The sequence below is a fragment of the Sceloporus undulatus genome, chromosome 3 (assembly GCF_019175285.1).
Source record: "Sceloporus undulatus isolate JIND9_A2432 ecotype Alabama chromosome 3, SceUnd_v1.1, whole genome shotgun sequence".
Lineage (NCBI taxonomy): Eukaryota > Metazoa > Chordata > Lepidosauria > Squamata > Phrynosomatidae > Sceloporus > Sceloporus undulatus.
Genome location: NC_056524.1, coordinates 68,056,819 through 68,074,079, shown reverse-complemented (window position 1 = coordinate 68,074,079; position 17,261 = coordinate 68,056,819). Strand labels below are relative to the sequence as shown.

Genomic DNA, 17,261 nt, shown 5'->3' with positions numbered 1-17,261 from the left:
AGACCGTGGAGTGATTGGTGTCCCCGAGGCAAGAAGGCAAGGAGGAGTGGAGACCTAATGGGGATCTACCACCAAACAGACTCCATTTTTGAACGTGCTGAGAATTGTTGACTAACGAAATCCAGAGAGGTCAAAGACTGCCGAGGTCAAGAGTACATGGGGGGGGGGTTCAGATCAAAGAGCTATCAAAGAAAAGGATCTGAAGATCAAGTCGAGTCAGGACTAGCGGGGGGGGTCTGGGTCCGGACAGGACCCCCCTTCCAAGTAAGAAAATGAAATGGTGGGTGTGCTGCGGAAGCCGCCGCACCCGACCCCATTAAAATGGTGGCACTTAGTCTGGACCCGAATCCTTCCTAAAATCCTAGCTACGTCCCTGGTTGAGTGAACAAGCAAGGAAAAAGCCGAGAAGCCAGAAGGTGCCACCAAGCAGGAACACTGACTGAAATGAGAAAAATCAGAGAAAAACACAACAGATACGAGAAGGTGGAAAAGATTGGGGGATGAACATACGAAGAGTGTAAATAGATAAACATAAATAGGAAAGTGGAAAAAGAAAACTTATACAGTTAAACAAATGAAATGGATGCGGGGGGGGGTGTTAGTGCTTCTGTTGCGGGTGTTGGGGGTGGGGGTGCGAGCCAAAGGTGATGGGGGTATCGAGCATCCTGGGGGGATATCTTTGGGCTTTGTGTGTAGAGTGGTCATTGGGGCTTTGTGGGGTGTGAAATGTTAGTTTATGACTGAATGGGGGTTTCTTTATTGTTGTTGTTTGTATATAGTGTGTTCATGGGCTGATGGGTCTGTCGGGGGAGCGGTGGGGGTGCTTGTGGCACATATGCTTATCTGCAAGCCAACACAAACCAACAAACAGTTGTTATCGATCTTGAGAGCCCATCATCACAAACAAACTGCAACGAACTGTTGCACCTACTCTCTCTACTACACTTTGAATACGAAAATCTTTTTGATGCAAGTCACGAAGTATCTCCATAAAACACCGAATTAACATCTTGCCACGGAAGTTCATGTGCCAGTGTGTTCTTTTTAGGCTAACATGCGTCAGTATTATGGTTTTGTTTGGGTGTATCCACACCGCAACCCATAACCAACCAAACAAACACATCCGTGCGCGTGCGTGTTCTTCCATCCTATGACCAACCTGAGATCCGGTTCAGCACCACCTACATCACTCTCTCTCGCTAGGGTGAAAAGTACAAGAGGAAATGATACAGACTGGTCACAGATACGATGCTTAGATCGCTTTTACAGACCTCAACGATCGAAAGGAGAGGAAGGTTGAATAACAGTTCAAAGAATGTTGGGCTCTGTCAGAACTAACAGAAAGAAATATAATGTGGTATGGGAGATTTTTAGAAGATGTCGCATGACAAACGGACATTAGGAGAGCAAGTTAATAAAGAATGAGTAGGAAATGTCAAGGAATCGAGTGCCTAGAAAGTTTATATCCTAACCTTGATAGTTAAATAAAGAAACGACGCTGTACAATAAAAATAGACGAAAGGCTACGTCAGTTGCATAGATACACAATGGCTGGGTAAATGCAGGTGGATATGTTGAGATGTGACAGGCGATCGAGAGGTGATTGGTTGGTGTTGGTTTAGTGTGGTTTGGGGTAGGTTGTCGTTTGAGATTGTGTGGGTGGGGGGCACGGAATCGGGGAGCGACTTTCGTTGTTTTGCATACTGGTATTGCGCGTTTGGGTTGTGGGTGCGTATGTGGTTGGTGCAGTGTGGCGTGTCCGGAGGTAAAAGGAAAGGTTAACAATTCAAAGGGAACTGATGGAGGTGCGAAGGAGATTGGTTGAATTTGAAACACGATGACAGATAGCTTGAGTCCCGGAAAAATAACACTAGAGAATATTGTTGTTGGACCTCGTGCTTAGACTTGAGAAAATATTTCAAATTAACAGACTAAAAGAAGTTAAAAAAGACAAAAGCCAATGCTGCTCCAACAATACCTAAAACAATGCATGTATTATTATTATTATTATTATTTTGTTATTATTATATTATTATTTCTTATTTCTTCATTGTAAGAACAAAAAAAGCATCTTTAATCATGACTCATCCTCCTATTTTGTTCGCTTGGAAACATCAGCCTACGAGAAGAAAAAAAACCAAACCTAGGTCAAATAATTAAATTTCAATAGAAAAATGAGAGGTATTTCAACTACGTAATTTCCACTTCTGTTTTTGGGTCAAATAAAATTCGAAAATAAAACAAGAGATCAAGAATACCTGATCCAGGTATGGATCTAACGACCCACAACTCTAAAGAAACCAGAGCTATAATGGAATCTTTCCCGAGTAGAGATAAGGATGTGATTTAGTGATGCACTCCCGACCACCAGGTATTCCTCCACGACCTTAAAACAGAAAAAAAAAGGGGGAAGGATTACATTTGTTTAAGACGATTTTTGTTTATATCATATAAGCAGTATGTGCCCCGGTATTCGGGGACCCCTGCCAGTGCTACACTGAATATACATACATGCTTGCCCTTTCACCCACAAGGCATGGCGCATTCTATCGATTAGCAAAACAAATAGCAGGCCATTTCAGCACCGCCCGGGGGTGGGGGGGGAGGGGTGACGACTCCCAACGCGAGCAAGAGTGCCCGCCCCCCACTACCCGCCGCCGCGAGGCGCAAAAGCGGGAAGAAGGAGGGCGGCGAGGAAAACCCAAATTTCACCCCCACCGAACCCCAAAAAAGCAGCACGGCGGGCAAAAAAGCCCCCCCCCAACCATCCCGACACGAACACGCCCATCAAACAAAAAGAATCTTCACCACCCCACGGCGAGCACCAAACGGCCGGCCCGCGAGACACCGAGCACCCACGGCGCCCCTACCACCGGGGGCGCGCACACCAAGGACCACCCACCCCCCCACACCCACACGCGCCCCACCCGGCGAAAAGAAACCGCACACACAGAGCTCCTCAATACATGGATATAGTCAAGCGTCAGTGCGGATGGCGCGCACTTACTTTTTTTTTTTTGCGTAACATGAGATGGTAGTGTTGAGGAGCGCTTAGAGTTTCAGTACAAAGCGGTCGATGGGAAGACAAGTATTGAATACAGGTAGAAATATTCAGACCAGGCTGGTCAATTCATGGAATCCAAGAGATTTAGAAGACACAGTACCAGATCCGTACAAATCCCCTGCCAATGCGAATACACATTAAGAACTGCCCACAGAAGACCCAACCCAAGCCTTTTGTTTATGAGAAACTTCCCAAGATGAGACTCCAGTCAGACTCCACCAAGCACATCCTCCGCATACAGGGCGTGTTCGTTACCATTCAGACGCGGTCGTATGTTTAACAAAAAAAAAGTATTACAATGACTCGTTTGAGCAAATGTCTCCAGGTACAGTTAGACCCTCAGAACCTTTGGGGGCTCAACAAGGCGGCTAAAAAGGTCCCGCCCACATAACATAAAAAATAGAAATACAATGGACAGCTATCCGCTTGGATACGGGAAAAAGTGGTCGTTATTTATGTTGTGCCGTGCAGTTCAGGTCTTGTGTACTGGTGTCACATATATAATATATGCACTCAGTGTTCGGGGTTGTCTAGAAGAGACAATGCACTGAATCGTTTGTTTTGTACAGAAAAGGATGTTCCCGAAGTCTGGGAAGGCTGAAGCCATAAACCAGGAGCTGGGGAGTCATAGACCAGAGTCCTGACATGTCCATCCAGGATGAAAGCGCGAAAGATGTAGCTAAAACTCTGGTGCGGTGAGATACACCTGTTGTAAGTAGTGTGGTGTGTACAAGAAATACACTGGTGATGGTGTGCCTGGGGTGCGTTGTGAGTGGTGAGTATGTTAAGTCCGCAATTGTAGACAGTATAACAAAACATGCATAATGTTGATAGATTTGTCACCTGAGACTATACTGAAGTCAATTAAGCAACGTTATGTAAGTAAATCCCATTGAGTTTAGGGTCTGTGTTAGATAGGTAAATCTGGGTCAACTGTTTGAAGTTTCATTGTAATCAAGATAGTTACACCAACACAGGAATTTATCACGACCTTTTCCTATCCTGTGGACACATTGCTATCAGACCAATTGGTTGCTGTTGGTTGTCTTGTGCAGGGGGTGCAACGCTGCAATGACACGCAAAAAGCCAAGCTCTAGCAGAACATGTGGGGATTTCAACTGTTCAGATAGCGGCAAAGGGTAATAGAAAATGGTGTGGTGTGGGTGGAAACGGATAAGAAAATTGTTAATAAACAGAATGAAGTACGAGTAGGAAGAGTATTGAATAGTCCTAGATCGTCATTTTGAAGTGTTAATTCTATCCTCTGAACTGAAAATTCTCAAAAATTTTCTGCTTATAGCACTTCATGGCTTAGTCGGAAGGTAAATAACACAGCAGTGTTGTGGATGATTGGTCAAAACCAAATGGGGGGATAAGCTGTTTAAAAAAGACACTATCCCTTAAACTAATGTGGTTTAACAACTCGCAGGAAATAAAGCTCGTATACCGATTCTAGAACTCTAGAAGAACGCTGGCGATTTGAAGAGTTATAGGTGTTTTGCTGTTAAAACTGTGCACGAAAAAAAGATAGTTCCCTTCTGGGAGTAGGGGAAGAAGTGCAATAGTCGAACTACCCACGGAAGCATTGTAACATCTAACATCTCGGTGAAATAATAAATACACATATATCCACAACACCCGACAAAACTGTCATGGATAACAAAAACCTGAATAGGTCATGCTAGAATTATTTTGGTTTAGTTCCTTATTGTGAGAGAGATTAATTTGTTTAATAAAAGAAACAATGGGGTGCTACACTGGGGTATTGGCGGTTGTAGAGACCATCTACCATTCAAGTATGCTTGTTTCTGAATTTGGGAAGGATTTTACAAGAACCCATCGATTATAATAATAGGAAACTAGAGTAAGTGAGCACAATGCCCCGCTACGATCACGGAATTAAGGGTTGGCTTTCAAGGTTATAAAGGTGCTTCACCATTCACTCCGACCTGATATATTTAAATATTGGGTCTAGAGAAAGCAGGTGGAGACCTCAGACAGGTGTGTGCAAAAATCAGTTGTGGGTGTGTGCTCGGTGTGGGTGGTTGACTCAATATGTTTCATGGAAGGTTAAGAAAGCGAGTGTTTTGACTCTAGAAACTCAGAAAGCCCAATGTTGTACATAGACCACAGGAATAGGAAGTCGGCAGATAAATAAATAGTGAGGTGCGTCGGTCTGTAAGCAATATCTGGGAAGTTAATTTTTTCTAAGCCATAACACAGAAAAGCCGCGTTGCCAGTCCCCACTATCCATTATACAGTCAAATAAGCTTGAGAATGGTTTTCTTTTGGGCCAAACATGAATTGTGCGTTAGGGAACGATCGGCCGGGCCAAACAACAAAAAGTGTGGTGGTGTGTGGGTTGTGTTGTGAAGTGATAGTTGGGGGGGAGTGTTAAAAAAAAAAAAAAAATACCACTTGGAGTTAAAAAAGATTGCTGGAAGGGGTTCTTTGTGCTCCAGTAAGGATTTAAAATTGGGGCCTGGGTGGGCTTGTGGATTGGCGTACAATAGGCGAGAGGGGGTAGGTACTTTTTTTCAGCGGTCATGTTACAGATTGGATGGGCCTGGTTTTAAATGTGGAATGGTGCGATGAAACAGATTATAGATAGAGGCTGAGCAACAGGGCAACCCTTCTACTCTGTGTCTGTGCTGTAGAGAACAGGAAGAAAAAGGTTACAATCTAAGAGGAAGAAAGGTGGTCGGGTTTTGGTGGTAAGTTGTCTTAGATTAGACACCAGACAAAGGATTGTTGTAACGACAAAATGATATTTTGCTTTCAGGAGCGGCTAATGGTTGGGCTGGAGTGAACAGTAGCACACAAATGACAAGACGAGCTTTCTGTGCTACTGAAGGCCAAGAGAAATTCTAAGAAAAAAAATTTAGGTATAGGGAGAGACCTAAGGAAGAGGGGTGTGCATAAGCCTGGCTGGAAGAAAAAACATGAGCATTGGGGGTGGGAGGGCGGGGCGGGTTTATTTATCTATCGTCAGAACTTTTAGGTGCATTGCCACATTGGTTCCAAGGCCATAATAAATTTGCGTGTGATTTTATTATTTTTTTTGGGCAGGGAGAAGCAATTGTAAAAAGTTTTTCATTCATGAAAACAAGATGACAACGGTTGTGGTGTCCCTGGAAGCCCTGGGGGTGGTTGGCTTTGTGCAAAAAAACATAAATATAAGGGGTGTGGGACTTGGAGAAGACTATTCTGCCAGGGGTATGAAGGGAGAAATGAAGACCACTCTGGAGTAACCTTAAGATACATCTAGTCCTTTGATGAAGGAATGCAAAATGTTGCAAGAGACATAACAATGGACTAGTATCATAATGTAAAGAACTAACAAATATGGGGCCAAGTACACACTATAAAAAAGAAATAGTAATAGAAAGGGGCAGTCACCCTGTTTTTTTGGGTGACAAAGTGGGTCGGGGAACCGAATACCACTTGGGTACTCACAGGGGCAGATAGAGGGCGTAGAGGGTCACGAGCGCCGCGGGGGGGGGCGCGGCCACACTGCCCATTCGGCCCAAGGGGCTCTTAATATCGCAGAGGTCCATTTTCGGCGGGGGTGGGGTGTGGTCTGGAACAATCTCATGATAGTTGACGGGTATATCTCATGGTTAGTATGTGAGGACTTATGGTAATCTTAAATTAGCACTTAATTGCTTTTACAAGAACAAAATAGTCTAGGTATAATATACCTATAATTCTAATAGGAAGAAAGTTTAATTTGCGCTGCGCTGCGAGAAAGCATTTTTCCATCCCCCGTTCATTTGTACAAATTTTTCAATTTCTTTCGTCGGGGGGGGGTGGAATGTTTGGTGACGCAAGTAGTGTGTGTTGTCAGAAAATCACTAATGAGTCTAAAGAATCAGGTCATAATTTATAATGCACCATGATTGGGATTGGCTATAGGGGGATAAGGCTGGGCAGTAATGATCATTACAAGAGCAGTTTTAAAAAACCCACAATCAATATACCAATGGTAGATATATAAACATGTTTGAACGCAAAATGGTTAGTTCATGGAAATCTCCAATTGCACTCGCACGTAAAATGCTCAAGTTAAAGGGTTTAAGTTGAAATTCTTACGCTGAGGGAAACAGTTAAATTGGCAGAAGTTTTAAAATGGTGCTGAACCAGCCCCCCCCCTTTTTAAATTAAGCACTTTCCACAAATGTTATAAATATTAAAAATGGACGGTATTACAGATATTAAAGTGAATTTCATCAGGTCCAGAAAGACACTCAGTCTTCATTGCCATTAAATGACTTTTATTTGGCCTGCTAAATATGGGTTGGGTGAGCGCGGTACGAGCCGAACACAAAAACTATGTGTTGAATAATTTAAGGACCTGACATCTATAAATGTCACTGGGGCGGTGGGGATTTCAATGAACTCTCATTAGGCACCCTCGGTGGTTAGGTATTGCTGATGTGATTGACGAAAACAAAAAGCAACATTTTACATTCCAGATGTTGAAAAACCTGAGGTCAAGTGGTGCGTGTTACGTCTAGTATTTGGGTAGCTTTAAATGAGTCTCCTCGGATGGTGGTTGCCTGAAGGAATCCTGAAGAATAACTTTCGTTCAACCAATACACTTACACAAGTTGAAAGGTCTCTAGGTTGGTACCATCTACAAATCCGACTTATCCCCTTTTTCATTGACATAGAACAACTCCAAGACACAGTAGCAATAAGGCTAATACGGACTTCCTAAACATACTATTGAGCACAGACTACTCTCTAATATGTTCCTAAGTAGGGCCTACCAACTGGTACCTACAGTCACTTTAGCCAAATGCCTCGGTGAAATGCCCCGCTTACTCACATAAGCAGCTGTGAAAATTCCTCAAGCGCAGTACCATTGATGGCTTTCAAGAATATGGACAGATAGCATGTCCATACTCCCAATGTAAAAAGTTAACATACTATAGCATCACAAGTATTCTGCAAGTTTCTCCAATGCTGTGTCCACAAGATGCCTAATATGCTAATGGCACCAGAGCGCATCTATCTTGAAGCGAACAGAGTCCGCCTGTAGTAACTTAGGGAGTCTGCTTATGAAGACTAGGTGCCTGTAGACTAGATTTCAGGAGAAGGAACGTGAAAGCCCACCGCTCTGAGTATAATCTTGCCTAAACAAGTCGACAGCATACACACACAGCAAATGTTCGACATGAAATAAGGACAGAGAAGAAAAACTCCTAGGGACGGTGTATGTCGTTGAATTCAGTTTTAGTTTGAGTGTGCATGGATAACAATATTTAGATTTTCCCTAACTGATGTAAGATTGTTATTTTGTAAAAATACTAAGGCAAGACCACACTAATTACTAACAAGTAAGTGCCCTGAAATACAACTGAGACTGCACCTGTCCAATGTGTGATTCCGGGATGATGGATATGTCTAAATGTCTCGCCACATACGCTAGTACCGTCTTACTACCATCAGGACACTCTTCCCATCCCTTAATGTCCTCTTTTTCAGGCAGTAGTCACACGCAAAATAATCAGTTTTACACAGGGCTTTAGCTGCCAAGAATCAGTGCTATAATTGTTTTATTTGTAGTTCTGGAAGATTTTAGCCTTCTCTGCCAAAGACTCTGGTGCCACACAAATACAATCCATGATTCCATAGCATGGAGCCATGATAGTTTAAAGTGGGTCGATTCTGCGTTATTTCTGGCATGTGAATCATGCCTAAGGGAAAGAGACTAGGGATGGTAGAGTTGTCTGAGGAGCTAAGAAGTACCTAGCTGTATGTGGCGAGACATTTAGACCTTATCCATTCATTCACGAATCGAAACATTTAAAGGTATTGTAGTCACCACAGAAAAGTGGAACTAGCATACACTAAGTCGGCGAAGCATTACAAAGGGGTGCCATTTCTCTTCATGAAAAGAAAAAGCTAGAATATTTACATTTGCTTTGCATTGGGTAGTGGAAGATTTCGAGTAAGTGTAAACTACAAATCCAAATGCAAATACACGTGATATACAAGTTGTGGATACGAGGGCTATGAAGTCCAGCCTTCCGTTTTCATGGATTCAAAGTCCACGAGGCTTGAAATAGTTTTAAATTTCCATTTTATATAAAGGGACACCATATTATTACAGGGGAAGGAAGAAGGGGGGGGGGGGGGAAAAGGAAGAGGGGGGCCACTGTATGTAATGAGACTTAAGCCTCCTCAGATTTTGGTATCCACAGAAGCTTGGAATGGTTAACAGATCCACACCATCTGAGGTAAATTTGCTTCGAAATTCAAAGACTGGGAGAGATGAGGGGTTTTGGCAACTGGCAGTCAAAAAGGCAGAACTCACAAGTGGATAAAGCAGCCAGAGATTTTGTTAAAGGACGAAAGGACACGTGTCGTGCACATCTTCAAAATCCTAGGAATTGCTGCAGGTCTCCCCGCTTTTAACTCCTGCGAAATTAGTATTGCTCGAACATTTTGGCAATAGCTGAAGAAGGCGTATGCTTTCATTTTATAAATAAAAATTTTTAAAATCTTAAACCATAGAGTTTTGTTTGTTATAACATTACAATACCTATCTAATCAATGAACAATCTGGGTGGTGATCCTTTTGGGCGAGAAGGAGGGGCAAGGCCCAAAAGTGTTCGATCAGATTGATTATATCCTCAAGAACATTGGTACTGTCAACCTGTTCTACTGTCAATTTCTTCTTTTTAAAAAATTCACCATGAGGATAATAAGCTTACAATTCTTAAGATGTCACTAGAAATAGAGAGACCTGTTGAATAAATGAACCTAGAATCTATTCTGGTAAGCATCAACAATAGAGCTTTGAAACCTTGATTGAGACTCCCTCCACACTCCTCAGCACCAATTCTTAACTTTTTGTTCCACTTCTATCTGCAAAAGGGACACGCTGCTTGTTAAAAACTGCATGATGGCTGTCCAGAAATAAATTTAAAAAAAGCATAATTTAAAAGGGCTTTATACTGATGCTGTTATACTTACTGCAATTGCCATTGCTTGGTAAAAATTGTTTTAATTCTTACTCTGTCTGGTCCTTATCCACAGTCCATGAGGCTGGAAGGGTGGTTAGGACAGCTTAGATTGGCTCATTTGAAAACATTCTTTGACCACTGAAAAAAAAAAAATCGGTTATAATCCACTATCCCACAGTTTGCACCTGCTATAGGGTTGTATTTTTGGTCCCCATTTTTGAGTCTTACATTTGGAGAGTAGCATGTTTTGGAGAGATGCAAGAGTGGCTGTGGTTTCATTCTCTTCCCGGGGAATTACTCATATAGAAATAATCAAAAATAAAAACAAACTCATGGTGTGAATCCCCAACTTCTAATTGTGTGGGCTGGGGAGGAACGGGGATTCCTAAGAGTTCCCAGGAGTGATGATTCAATTAATGTATATCAGTTTATTAGTTTTTGTAATTATTTTTTAAAAATAAGGGTGAGTAAACACAACATTACAAATTCCAATGCCCCGTTAAGGGATTTAATAGTCAAGAACAAACAGTGTTCAGAAAAGTTGACAAAGAGTAAATGTAGGAGAAAAGGAACCAGGAAAGGTACTGAATTGAGAAAGAAAAGCGGCAGTCACATGGTTTGCTTTCATATGCACATTTAATCTATCTGGGGAGGGAAGCTGGGTGGGGTGTGGTTCCATATACTTTCATTATATATAACCACACATTGCACACTTACAGCTCCTTTAAAAACAGCCCCAAAAATCATGGAGAGGAGTCAGGTATAAAACAGTGGGGTGGGTGATTTAGCTTAATTTTTCTGTTTCAAAATTTGTGAAAAAATCCCATCCTGTACTGACTAGTTATTGAAATCAATGTGTGATGGGCCAAGATACACTGGCCATTTCTGCTACCTTTTCTAGTGTGGGAGGAGCACGAAGTTGTGCAAATCCCTGACCCCGCAGGCCAGGAAAAACTGCGACTCCTACCTGATCACCGCCATCTACCAAGGGGTGCTCAAGCCCCAACAAGCCGCTCGACCTGCTTTGGCACTGGCGACTTCGAAGTCGACACCGGCCATTGCTGCTTCTGTGGCTCAGAGCTCCAAGATCAAGCCAAGTGCCACTGTGGCCCAGAGCTCCACGATTGAGCCAAGTGCCACCACCGAGAAGCCTTCTAAGGGTCATGGGCCTGATGGAGCGGGCTCGAAGTCCTCAAAAAAGGACAAGGCTAAACCCAAGAACTCGAGCTTGAAGAAGGTTTCGGCTCAGAAGGTGAGTTCCCGAGAGGATTCCAGCTCTAAATCTTTCTCCATTAAGAGGCACAGGCCCTCCGATGTGAGAGACAGCTCTCCTCAGGTCTCAGCCAAAAGGTCCAAACCTTCGGCTCCCGTGCAGCCGCCTTCCCACAAGAAGGCTCACTCCAAGTCCTCTGATGGCTCATCCCATAAGAAGGCACATCTGGACTCCACGGACGCTCCTCGGCCTCCCAGGGACCTTGCATCTCCTTCAGTACCTGCTTGAGTTGAACCGGTGCCCTCTGTCCTTGGCTTGCCTAGGACCACCTCAGTACCAGCTTCAGTTCCGGCCTCTACTCTACCTGCAACACTGGCCTTTCGCCACTCCGACAATGATGACGGCTCCGCCTCGTGGTCACCTCGTCAACGCTCTCCAACGCCTGTTCCTTGGGTCCAGGTGCACCAAGCTGAAGTCCATCATCAGGAGGATTCGGACTACTACTACGATAGCAAGACGGACAGGTACTTTATCGCTGTCAGCCGGGATGTGACCCGCAGCCGTCTAGCATCCAAATCCACTGTTCCACCAATGCCCGCCTCTGTCTCCAAGGGACTACCAATACGATTCACTGGATCACCAGGGCACAGAACTACTACTCCTCCGCGCGTGTGGCCACCACTCCACCAACAGGAAGGGCGCTCACTCTGACCTCCAAGCCGCTCCCTCCCATACCGACTCCGACGCAACATTCGTCGGCTCAAGCAGCCATCGACACTGACTCTGGTTCTGATGCTGGCAACTCTCATGTTTCTCAAGTTGATTTGTGCTCCTCTGACGAGGTGGCCCCTCAATCCCTGCAGGAGCTTTACCAACCCGGTGCTTTATCCCTCAACGGATGATGTATGCACCTTTTCAGAGCATGTGATCAAGATGGCCAATACTCTGGAGTTGCAATAATAATGCAATAAAATACCATAATTTGCAAATAAATTCTTTCCAAATCAAGACAAAGTGATTGTCTGGATTTGTTTTCTCATTTTGTCTCTCATAGTTGAGCTCTACCTATGATGTCAATTACAGACCCCTCTCATCTTTTTAAGTGGGAGAACGTGCACAATTGGTGGCTGACTAAATACTTTTTTGCCCCACTGTAGGTGAAGGATACAGTTTTATTAGCTTTCTCTATTTATTCCAATTATATTTCCTTAAGAACAGGGTTGTTAATGCAATGTAGAGTATATCTTTTTATCAACTATGATCCATCTGATAAGTAATTCTCAACCTTCCACAATAGGAGTTTTCTTCTATAGTTGTCCAAAGTATGGTATCATTCTATTTACATTATTTCAAGGCCCACATTTTAAAAACTGTGTAACAAAAGATTTATGTTTGGAAAGACATGTCCCATTTTTTGAAATTGTTCATTTAACTGCTTTCGGGAACCTGTTTTTTTTTTTTATGCTGTCTATGAAATAGGCCTGATACAGACAGGCGAAAAGCACTGGTCTGTGAGTGGGGTGAGGACTGAGCGTCCCCACGCTCACGTCCCTCCCCACGCTGCCTGGGCGCCATACTTGTGCACACCTGTTCAGATGGCATGCTCATTGATGACGTCCCTTTGATGCAGTACCCATATGAGGCTGCGCCAAAGGGGCATGATCAAGCCACCCAGCAGCAGCTATGGCACCTCTTCAGAGACACAAAAAGAGACCAGAAAAAATGGCTCATTTTTGTGCTCTGCGGAGGCCAGATCAGTGCAGTTGCGTGTGTTTGCTGCAGCACCGATCCAGGGCAGAAAGGGGCAGTGTCTCACCGCCCCTTCCTCCCCGTCTGTACCGCCTCTCAGTCTTGTGCTTTTCTATCAAATGTTTGTTTTGCTCATGTCTTAATTGGGACTGTCTGAAATTAAAAAGTTAATTTTGATTATACTTATGCTTTCACTATATCTTCCCTATTCTGTGTCAGACTTAGCAGTTTCTAAGCATTAAATTTGGTTTTTAACCATCTGGAAAATAATTTGTAGTTCCATCCAAGCAATTGGTCAACATGTTTGTAATACAGTCGGCCCTTCTTATACACGGATTTTTTATACACGGATTTAAGCATACACGGTTTGAAAATGTTCCAAAAAAGTATAAATTTACCTTGATTTTCCATTTTTTATAAGGGACACCATTTTGCTATGTCATTATATGTAATGGGACTTCAGTATACACGGATTTTGTTATACACGGGGGATCTTGGAACCAAACCCCAGCGTATAACAAGGGTCCACTGTAATGGGCACCTAGATATTTAAAGCATATCTAGCAACTCTTTAATATACATTTATTTTTGCAGTAGGATTTTTATGTTGTTTTAAGTTAGAATAATTTATTGCCATGACTGTAAATTTTCCAAGTTATCCAAAGATATTTTGCAGTTCAAAGATTACAAATTGAATTTTTTAAAAACAAAAAATCACATATAAATTAATTGCATGTCTCTTGTGATCTTCCTGATAATTTCCTGTTAGTGGCTCAATAGAGATGGCAAAAGAGATCCCCGCCTTGCACCCCATTTTAAAGGTATTAGAGAAGAGTTTAATTGATTATTTTGAGTCAAATGAATCATGGTATCTTTTATGAATGAACCAGTGTCTGCTGTCAGTATTGGACAGGATGACGTTGAGCAAAATGAAGATTAATCCAGACAAGTCAGAGGTGCTTCTGGTGAATCCCAAGGCAGTTCAGGGAAGAGGGACACAGCCTCTGCTGAATGGTGTTATACTCTCCCTGTGATTTTAGCTTGGGTGTACTCCTGGGCTTAACCTTGAATCTGAATGAACATGTTTCAGCAGTGACCAGGAGTGCCATAGAGTGAGCTGTGCCCATTCCTGGAGAAGTCAAATCTGGTTATAGTGTCACATGCCTAGATTATATCCTGTTAGGACTATTGTTAACACACTATGTGGATCTGCTTTTAGAAATGGTTCCGAAACTTCAGTCGGCCTAAAACATTGAAGCCAAAGTAATGGCTGGAGTTAGCCACAGAGAACATAAACCACTCTTGAAACTGCTTCACCAACTACCAGTTTGTTTCTAGGTGCAATCCAAAATTCTCTACAGCTTAGGCTCAGACTATCTGAAAAATTATTTCACCCTGTATGAACCTGCAAAGCCTTAACATCCTCAAGGGAGGTCTTTCTCTTCATCCCACCACTGTCAACTGTAAGGGTTTATGTAGCAAAGGTCATACCACAAATTACATATGGAGCAGAGGTATGGGGAAATATTAAGACAAATAAATTAGAGGTCTTACAAAATAAATTCTTAAGAACAATTTTGGGTCTTCCATCAGGAGTACCAGTCACCTACATGCAATCAGAAGTTGGATTAATGCCTATATCTTATCACCTCTTATTTGCATCATTTCTTTATTTTGTAAAACTAAAATATTCGGTCAATGAATTAGTAACTCGCGCTGTAGATGAACAAAGAGGTTCTATCTATAAAAATTCATGGCTGTCAGTATGTGAAGCAAATTTGAAGAAATTTGGCCTGGACCCTATAATTCTAAAAATCTGGTGATATACGACATAGTAGGAAACTCATCAAAGAAAAGATGCAAGAGCATTATGCTCTGCGGGATATTAATGTCATTAGAGATTCAAAGTTCTCTTCTAGCTTCCCTTTTCTAAAAGTATGTTTTGGAGAGGAAAATATCTATCAGAAATAACTCGACCTCTTCTTCGTAGGGCTTTTACAGCCCTTCGATTCCAAACAATGAAAACCAACTACATTGAAGGGAAATATAAAAAGATTCCCAAGGAGCAGCATACTTGCATCTGTGGAAGTGGAGATATTGAAGACACCATACACTATATGCTATATTGTAAGATATATAAAACCCCAAGAGATAAGTTTCTGAAGAGAAGCTTAGAACTTGTAGCTAACCAAAATGACTTGAGGAAAATCACCTACTTGTTAGCTAATACAACTAAGTCTGTTATGTTCAACACAGATAAATTTGCTGTGAAAGCAGCTAAACGTAGATTAGATTTTGATAAAGGCCTGCATGGGAATCTGCAGTAAACATTTGAATGGAGTATGGAAAATTGTGATATGTTTTTGTATGAAATATTTTTATAATTTTAGTGTAAACATATTGCTCTATATCAGGGGTAGGCAATCTTTTTGAGCCGGGGGCCGGGTTGCTGTCCCTCAGACAACTGGGGGGCCGAAGCAAAAAAATAAATAATTAAATAATTTTTTAAAAATTAAATATATAAATAAACCAGGACAAATGTAGGACAAAATTTTCAAATGGAAGACACTTTTTTTTAAAAAAATGGAGGACACGTGAAAAATTTTGCTGATTTTTTTAAAAAAATGTTAATATAAATGCATGTTTCTGAAGCTTCTATAGACAATTGCCCCCCAAAGGCCCCGGCGGCAATCAGTGGCAGGACTGGGCTGGGGCCGGTCCCAAGGCCTCGCCGGGCCGCATCCGGCCCGCAGGCCGGAGGTTGCCTACCCCTGCTCTATATGTTATAGAACTAATTGACTGTGGAAGTTTAAAAGGGTTTTAATTATTTTTGTAATTTGATGGCTATAACCTGTATTTGGTTGTCATGAATAAACTGTTCTGATTTATGTGCCACCACTGTCACATACTGTACCTGAAACCACCGGCAAAGGTTATCCAGAGTTTGCAGGTCAGTTCAAATGTTAACAAACTCTATTTTTCTTTTCCATCTAAATTCAAGGAAACTTTCAGTTCTAAACAAGTGTTCATTGTCACTGACTGAATGAGAGCAGATAAATGGAAGTTTAATCGAGACAAAGCAAAGCTGCTTCTGGTCAGTCGAAAGGCAGATCAGGGAATAGGGATTCAGTTTGTGATTAATGGGATTACACTTCCCTGAAAATACAGTTTCACTCTGGAACTCTTACCTCTGTATTGACCTACCATCAGAAGGAGAAGACTTTTTTTAAAATTCCATTAGGTTCTTGAGAACTGACTCACTGTATCAGACTGACTGTAATAATATAGTGTACTATTTTTATTTCTCTGTTTTGGGTATATTTTAAACGGTTTTTAATTCTGTGGGTAGTTTAATTACATTTTAACAATAATTACTTATATATGTTTACCTATATGTCAGTCTGCCTGGTGTTGATGTTGTGTACATATCGTTTCCAATTTATGGTGGCCCGAAGGTAATCCTGTGACAGAGTTTTTTTGGCAAAATTTGTTCAGAGCGGGTTTGCCTTTGCCTTCCTCTGAGGCTGAGAGACTGTGACTTGTCCAGGATCACCCTGTAGGTTTCCATGCCCTACTGGGGATTCAAAGCCTTGTCTCCAGAATCATAATCCATTAAGAAGCCAAGCCCTTCCTCCAGTCGATCTGCCTTGGTCCAGGCCTCGGAGGTGGAGAACTGCTGGACCTGATCCCATTCCCCACCACCACTCCCTTCTCCTTTTGTGTCGTGTCTTCTTAGATTGCAAGCCTGAGGGCAGGGAACCGTCTAACTAAAAGATTGTATGTACAGCGCTGTGTAAATTTACAGCACTTTATAAATAAAGGATAATAATAATAATAATCCAACTACCAAACCATTACATCACATTCTACAGTACATATATCTTTAATGTTTGTTAGCGAACACAAGTCTCAGCTCTGGTGAAAAGGTGTTTAAAAAATAAAACAGAATAAAATGTATGAATGAATGAATGCATGCATAAGTAAATAAATGGTATGATCTACCAAAGCTATGCCAAAACTGTACTTAAATTAAATATATTTATTTGTTATCTCTGTTTAAAATATCTACATTCAAACTTTTGTTCTATGGCTTGACAAGGCAGCTTTCAAAACCCACACCCAAAACTAATAGGTAAAATAAACCACAAGCATATTCAAAATCACATCTGCTATGGGTTTTATTTGTCCATATGTGGTATTTTTTTCTGTTGACTCTTTAAAAATGATGAGTTGTAAAGAAAGGGTGAACCACATTGCTCTC

At 42.0% G+C, this 17,261-nt stretch overlaps 1 protein-coding gene across 1 annotated transcript in view; it reads left to right on the top strand.

The window, feature by feature from the left end:
- Positions 1 to 17,261, top strand: part of HLCS (holocarboxylase synthetase) — a 163,765-nt gene that overhangs the window by 135,219 nt on the left and 11,285 nt on the right.